The sequence below is a fragment of the Daphnia pulex genome, chromosome 8 (genome assembly GCF_021134715.1).
Source record: "Daphnia pulex isolate KAP4 chromosome 8, ASM2113471v1".
Lineage (NCBI taxonomy): Eukaryota > Metazoa > Arthropoda > Branchiopoda > Diplostraca > Daphniidae > Daphnia > Daphnia pulex.
In genome coordinates this window covers 1675990-1683731 of record NC_060024.1, presented here as the reverse complement: position 1 = coordinate 1683731, position 7742 = coordinate 1675990, and the positions used below count along the sequence as shown (strand labels likewise).

Genomic DNA, 7742 nt, shown 5'->3' with positions numbered 1-7742 from the left:
GCGACGTATTCCACTCTTTCTAACTCGCGAATCAATTTAAGACGAGCTTCTTCGTACAACGCCGGGAGATAATTATAAGTGATCGTGTTTCGGCAAGGAAAAGCTAATACAGACATTAGTTCGTCGGCGTATACGGTATGCATGTCTGATGCGTGATACTTGAAACATATAAAAAATGTATATACCTATTCTTGGGTCGATACACTTTATAAATGCCGCAAAATTTGGGTCGTCGACAATGCTGAGCGGTAACAGACTTTTGGAAATAAAAATCACAAGGGCCCCCCAATTAATACTTTCATAACAGCACCACCAACTTGAAACATATTGATGCCGAAAGAGGCAATAGCTTCTTAAGGAATTGTCGCTAATATTTTTATAGGTAATTAAAAATAATCATAATTCACTTCTATATTATTTTGCAAGTTTAATAATAATACCAGAACTCGAGGACGACGATTCCTGCTCTGAAGATCTATGACGGGATGTGCTAGGCTGGCAATCAGTGGTGGCATGGCGGTTTTCTGGATTATCACAATCTCAGGCCAAATTTCTAGATAAATATCATTTGTAATCGCCATATGTTACCATGTATCACTGTTGAGTCTGAATCAATTCCGTCGTCTTCTTGATAGATATCGCTCATGACTTCCTCGTTTTCGTGATCTTCGTCTTTCAGTAGACCAATAGGCCTGTTTGGCATTCTTGTTGTCTGTTTTTTTTTGTGTAAAGATCGGGATATTTCAGTCTTAGATGAGGAAACATATGGGTAGTGTTACCAGAAAATGGTTGGTTGAGTTTGCAAACAGTACAGGTCACTGTTTTTTTCCGAGTATCTAGTTCTTTTTTCGAAATACAGCCACGCAACACTTCTTACCATTTTCTTTTAAACTTGTTCTTGATTGCACTTGATAAGATAGATATTGAAAGATAACAATCAGCTTGAAAGCGGACAGCCCCGACTTTTCCATCACAAATGATCTAATTAAGAGTTAAGGAAGGGTAAACATGATTGTGCCTAAAGAATTTTTTATTCCAACATAAGAATTTTATCCGCTTTCTAATCAAATCAAAGTTTTTATTTCTTACTCCTAGATGGCAGGAGAAGCGGACTTTGATACAGATAGATCAAATATATCGATGCTTTGATATATTGATAAAAAACAGATATATATGCATCAAAAGTCTCATATCGACACCACTGATCGTGGCAAACGATTTTACCTTCTGACGCTATCCAATTCTTGTCCTTGAAAATGAAGTAAAGATATTTCAAAAAATGTTTGATGAAGAAATATTATAAACATTTCAAATTTATTGTCGTCTTAGGGGACAATACTTTCGTTCGTTACCAAAAACCTAGGTATTTTACATGCATTAAGGCATTATGTTGTATAGGCTTGGTTGTCTATGGGCAGTTGTCTAGAAGTCCAATGACTTTTGTTAGGAGTGCTAGTAACATTTCTTACATTTCTTACAAACGAAAGCCTCCCTTTTCTAAATGGAGAGTACGATACAAGGCTTTATTTGTCGATCACACCAAGCGTCCACGTCCTCTTTCAAAGTGGGGAGTTCGGGGATGTTGATTTGATTTTGCAGGGTGATTCCCTTTTCTTTGTCCAAACCATTGAATTTATCTCTCTCCTTTAGCTTCTCGGGCATAGCATTAAATTCGCGTTCTGCTTCGATAAAATTCATGATGTTTTTGGAAAATACCTTCGATGATTTTGGGTTAATTCCGATAAACCGGTGAAAGACTAGAAGACAGTGTTTGGCAGAGAAAGATTCATCCAATTCCAAATGCGTGGGTTTGGCTACAAGACTCGTAAAAAGGGCCGCATCCTTTCGTTGAGTGGTAACGTTATGGGCTTTGTGAATGGAGGAGTAAACGAGTCCATTGGTACATTTGGCAGGTAACCCATCAACTTCCCGGTGTGCTCTCTCACGGATGCAGACAGGAGACAAGTGACGAGTTTTCGTCAGCACCTCTTTACCTTTTATTATTCAGAATAAATGGCTGATTTTATAAAATAAATGATCTTTCCCATCGTGATGGGTTTCGTCGTGGAAGATGTTAATGATATGCTCGGTAAGTGGATGGCGATCAGGCAATATAGGTGGGTGTGTAGAACGCCAAACGTTAATTGCGCGTCCAAATCTGCAATCGAATCGTTGTAAACCATCTTCGTCTAGAATTGAATGCAGGATGAGATGCATAAAAGATGCGAGGAATTTCCTAATGTTTTTTGGCAATGCTTGATTAAATCGAGAGCTACGTTGTCTAATCAGAGAAAAGACGAGTTTTTCGGCCTAAATATTTATTCAAGAGTTTTGATGCTAATAAAAAATGCACGCAAAGCCTAAAACAGATGAAAGAAACCTCCACTATCGACGGACAAAAGAAAAAATTGGAAAACTGCTCATGCATTCACACAAGTGGTCCCCACAGCGGCTATCAGTAGCAGAACAAGGGCTTTGTTGGTTTTTCTGTCCCCTCTCCCTGTCTAATTTAGCCCTTGTCACAATTTTCGTTCGCGCCCCGTTAGCAGTTTCTGTGCCCGGCACATCGACAAGCAACGTTTTGATGCCCATCTCTTCTTTGCTTCCGGCTAGACCCCCCGCGTCTGCGTCTGTTGGGCTGAAAAGTCAAGCCGTTTCTAGAGGCGTCATTAGGAAGTCTCGCAAGTCCAGAGAGTTGCCTTCCTGCTCACGCTCGAGCGCAAGGTTGGCCGCGAAGAACAGACAAATTGTTTCACACCGACCAAAACCAACCGACCACAAAATGCGCGTAAGAGTAGGAAACAAAATTTCACACTACGAACTAATAGAAAACGGAGTATCTCAAGGAGCAGTAATAACTCCCATTCTCTTCAACATCATTGTATCAAACTTCCCAGAAAACAAAAGAAACAAATCTCTCCTTTTAGTAGACGACGTAACAATATTTGCACAAGTGCACAAGGGAACAGGGCACAAGTGAAAAAACCAAGCCACGCCGAGATGTTACAGATGTGAATAACATTTAGTAAGAAAAAATTGTTGATTCAACTATCTCTCTTTAAGTTCACTTGTACCTTAGTAGGTACTTGTTAAAAAAAAACAATAATTAAGTGGATAGAAATAGGATTTACGGACACATTAATACCCCGGTCAACTTTTTGGTGTTTTGGATTGTATGCTGCTCTAATGTGAGCTGCAGCATCCCTGAAATTCAATTCCGTAACTGATTCTGCGATTACAAAAGATTCTGTTGTGATTGCCTCCTGGTCGATGGAAGCTGCCACTTCAAGCATTTAAGCCTCTCTCTCAGGATTCAGTGCATAGGGCTCTTGTTATGTTCTTACCAAAGCCAATGTTGGTGCAGAAAGGATTGAACTTGACGAGAAGACAATTTTGTCATAAATCAATAATGTAGAAATAAGAAAAAAAGTACATATTGGAAACAAAGTTGCTACAGAGGTGATTGACATTTAGTAAGCAAAGTAACTGTTGATTCAACTGGCCCTCTTTAAGTCAAAGTGTCCCTTAGTAGATACTGCTGTTTAAAAAAATTCTACAGCTAAAAATATTAAATTACCTACTTGTCGCACCTTTACACTAGGACTAATGATTAATGACACAAAAAGGAAAGCAAGAAAAGTTTTGAGAAAAATGTTTAACTTTGTCGGTCATGCGTTACTTTTATCGAAAATAAAGTTTTTTCTTCATTTCCGCTTTTTAATTCTAGAAAAAAGTATCAATTAATATATGCAGTACCCACACTAAGTTTGGAAACACGACCAGTGTTTCCGCGCTTTGAACACGGCGGCTTACGAGCCAAAGTGTTCCCCTTTTTTTCGCGATAACTTTCGTTTGAGTAATCGCAAAGAAAAACTAAAAAAATCTTCTTCTAGAGGGAAAAATCGGCTTTCACCTCGATTTTTTAGAAAATTTTGTGATTAGCACTTTACCCGCAAATCCATAGATTTAATGTTTGGAAACGTTGGCGCTTCCGCCATATGTTTCATAGGATATGGTGTGGCACTTAAAAAATTGCCAAAAATTGAAATTTGTCAATTGTTACTTGAAACTTGCACACACAGTAGATGACTAAGTCATCTACAATTGGGCAAAGCAATTCAAATTTTTAAAATAAAACACATTAAAAAAACGCAAACGCAAATTTTAAAATAATCTGAGTGTGTTCCTCTTGACTTAAACCTTATCGGTAGCAGATATAATCTTCATCTCGAATTTCCGTAACTTCGTATTCATTTGTAGAAATACGGTTTATCTCATTTTTGAATATGCAGTAATTTCCACACTGTCTGTTGAAGCACGATTAACGACAACAGCTTCATTCTGCATGTGAGATAGAGCGAAAAAATGGGCAGGCATTTAGGCTTAGTTTACCCAGTGCTGCAAAGGAACAGGAGCCTATCAAACTTGAATTAACGGCCTTAGAGGTATGTAAAATATTTGGACAAGAGAAATCCTTTGTTTTTTATCGCGGTAAAATGCGGTGCATAGTTGTCTGCGATCCGAATGGCTATAAAGCGAATTTGATTGTAACAAACATTTATTATTGAAGTGTACTCAAATAAGAAATGGGTGTGGGTAGTTGACCATAGCCATCTAGCAGAGCTGACTGAGGCTTTTTCATTTAGTGATTGACGTGCGGCTGATGAGACCACATTCACTATGACGAACTATGACGGTACAATTTCCTCAGTTCCAATAGTGGTGAAAGAAAGTAAAATATTTCGCTGGTATATTCGTACTTTACGACTGATAAGTTGTTATATTCTTTAGCCAGGTATGCGGTTTAACGATCATAAATTTAAAGGCAACTATCCAATGATTGGCCTTCCGTACGGTTCAGTATCCGCCAGTTGGTCTTTCCATCTTTTTTGGACTAATCAAATAGGTCTTTGTGGAGTACAAGTGGAACTCGGTTACATGGTATCAGAACATTGGGTAGACACCGACTTCAGGAGTTTCCTGTATCCAAGACCAGATTTTCATATTAACGGCATGTATCCATGGGACTGGACGTTGGTATGTTAAAAAAAAGAAAACATCCTGTTTGTAGAGTACGAGATCATGGATGTCGTGATTTAATGCAGACCAAGTAATATTTGAATTTTAGTAATATTTTACGCCTCTTTCTTTTCAAAACTAGTCTCCTACGACGAAGCAACATACGAAATCCGAAAAATTGCAAATTGCTTGGCAGAAACCACGACCACAATAGTTTTGAATCATGGGATATTCCACCTCAACCAATAGGTCAGTGTTGCTTTATTGAAAGTTTGTGTTTCTCATATTAGGTGTTGGGAATATATTGATTTCCCAACAGCTCACTACAAGATCTGGCCGTCGGAGTCGAGTACCTTGACTTCTTGACGATTATTGCCGTCGGGACCCCCCTTGTCACCATTTACCCTCACCCCAAGTGTGTAAACCGCCTTAACCGTTAGAAATAAAACAAGTGTGAATCTAAAGTCGAGCCAGTCTACACCATTCTTTTTAGCGTTAGAAATTCTCATCTTTTGAATAAGTAAAACAGGTGGACACTTCCGGAAAGTGTGCAAATCCAACATGGTCCTTCGAAATAGTTTGTAATCAGATACCTTTGAAAATTCTTTCCTTGCTCTGCTCACACTCAATTTTTTTTTCAATTTCCCATTTGTCCTTTGTTCTCTCTGTCTTGAAAAGAGGTCGTCGTGTAAACTTCGACATTAGTAAAAATTACTCTCTCAGATTCTAAATTTTTTTAAATCGATTGTTCATTTTTATTGTTGCTTTCTCAAGTGTACACAGTAGAATCACGGGGTCTAGTTAAACCATACCCCAAAATTCTCAACTATCCAGAGTCAGCGAAAATCTTGCTTGATTACAGAATTCCCTATAAGAATTAATATCGAAAGTCGCCATTAAAAATTTCTTTAAAAATTTAAATTTTTTGCAAGCTCATTAGTAAAAAAACCCCACCACGTGGGCAGCCATCCCCCCCCGTTGTCTCGCTGTCGCCTCGCCTTATAGGAATTCTCTCCTCTCCTCCGTTCATTATGTTTTTTTTTGCGGGGGTTTCTTATACATTAGTGGAATACTTACCTCCGGGGAGAGAAAATTTATATTCCCCCTAAGCTTTCGTGTCCTATAATATTTGTACTGCTTAAATTATTGAGAATTTAATTTTTTTCTCTTTAACGACGTCCATAGAATAGCGGAGCGCCTAAAAGGTACTCCACACCTGCATCAAAATAGGACGCCTCAAAGCAAGAAGAGATGTACGAGGCCCGTCTACGAGGAGAAATACCAGAGAATGCTTGCCAAAGTTACACCATAACACAACACAAGGAAAGCGTGAGGCAGTCCAAAGAAAACGGAAGGCCTATTACAACAGGCCCCTAGTACCATTCAGGAGTCCCGCGTGACACCCTGACCCAAAAGTGAAGAACGTCAGCTACGGGCAAAAAGGGACTACGTTTTGAACGAATTGGAAAAAAAACTATCCTCTTCTTGAAGACCCCCACGACCGTCGTATTTTCAAAACTCTAGCTACACTTGATGATTTCATGCAAGTCGCTGCCAACTATTTGGCACCAGAAGAGCTGGCAGAAGCGAGAAAACCTAAGTTTTACGGTGATTTCCGCTAAAAAACTGGAGCTGAAGCCACTACTTCGACAGCAGCTCCAAGTCCAGGTTCAACATCAGGAAGAAAAGTGGTTTTCTCGGAGCCAGCTCCTTTAACAGCGTCTCCCGTGGCTGCCGACTCAAGTTCTGAAGAAGAAGAAGTGCTGCAGGTATTGACAAGTACTGAATCTGACGACGAAATAACGGGAGTGGCAACCGCGTTGGCCAGATCATCGTTACGTGTCAGCCAGTCCAAGCTAGTTGTAAGAACCCCAAGGAATCCCGACGGAATCGGTCACAGCGCCTCCAGTCCCACCGCGAAAGGCGGTAACTTTTCTTCGTATCCGTCAAATAAAACCCGATTTGTATTCTTGGGATGATGGCAGCTAGCCCGAGAATCGAAGGCTCGAGAGATTGTTGGGGTTGTGCGGGGGGTTGGGTGGGTGTTCCGGTCGGGTGTTGTGTTGTTCCTCCTGTGGGTGATGCTCCTCTTGTCGGCTGCGATGGCGCTCCTCCTGTTGGGGGTGGTAGGGTGGGTGTTCTGGTCGGCTGTGGTGTCGACTTGCCTGTTGCTGGTGTCTGCTTTGCTGGTGGTGAACCAGGTATCACACTTCCGTTGCTAGGCGTCGTTTTCAGGAAGCTTATGAGCAAGCCCACTGCTCCTTCTGTGCTGTCTGGATCTTCTTCTGACCCTAATGACAGAAATGTGTATCTGAGTTCGGTTTCTATTTGCTCTGGGTGGAGTCCGGCTGCTCGTTGCGTCCAAAGCCTTACTGGCGTGTAGAGCTCGTCCTCGTCGTCGTCGTTTGCTGTTAGGGATTCTGTGTTTCGTACTGGGGAGAATAGATCTTGGTCGTTGAAGACGTCGTCCTCACCCTCTCTCGTTGGGGTCTGCTGGTGTGGATTTCCTCGTGTGTGTCCTGCGAGGTCTGCCGTGTCCCAAGACAAGGATGGTCTGGATACTTGGCTCGAGCTGTCACCTTCTTCGTGTGTTGGTCTTTTATCGGGTCGTCTCGTCGGTCGTTGGCGACGCGATCACATTCCAGTCCACATTTGCATCAAAGGATTCATATCACGATCTCGTAAAACTAACTTAACGCTAACAGAATCCCTAAATGGCCGTT

The 7742-nt window shown here is 40.8% G+C and overlaps 2 long non-coding RNA genes across 2 annotated transcripts; one reads left to right on the top strand and one right to left on the bottom strand.

The window, feature by feature from the left end:
• LOC124200735 lies at window positions 1-530 on the bottom strand. The gene is made up of 3 exons (XR_006877357.1): window positions 441-530; window positions 186-256; window positions 1-103 (listed from the first exon to the last, which is right to left on the bottom strand). It is a non-coding gene; the product is annotated as an uncharacterized LOC124200735 (long non-coding RNA).
• Window positions 531-4803: 4273 nt separating this feature from the next.
• LOC124200731 lies at window positions 4804-6970 on the top strand. The gene is made up of 3 exons (XR_006877356.1): window positions 4804-5037; window positions 5162-5268; window positions 6205-6970. It is a non-coding gene; the product is annotated as an uncharacterized LOC124200731 (long non-coding RNA).
• Window positions 6971-7742: the final 772 nt, after the last annotated feature.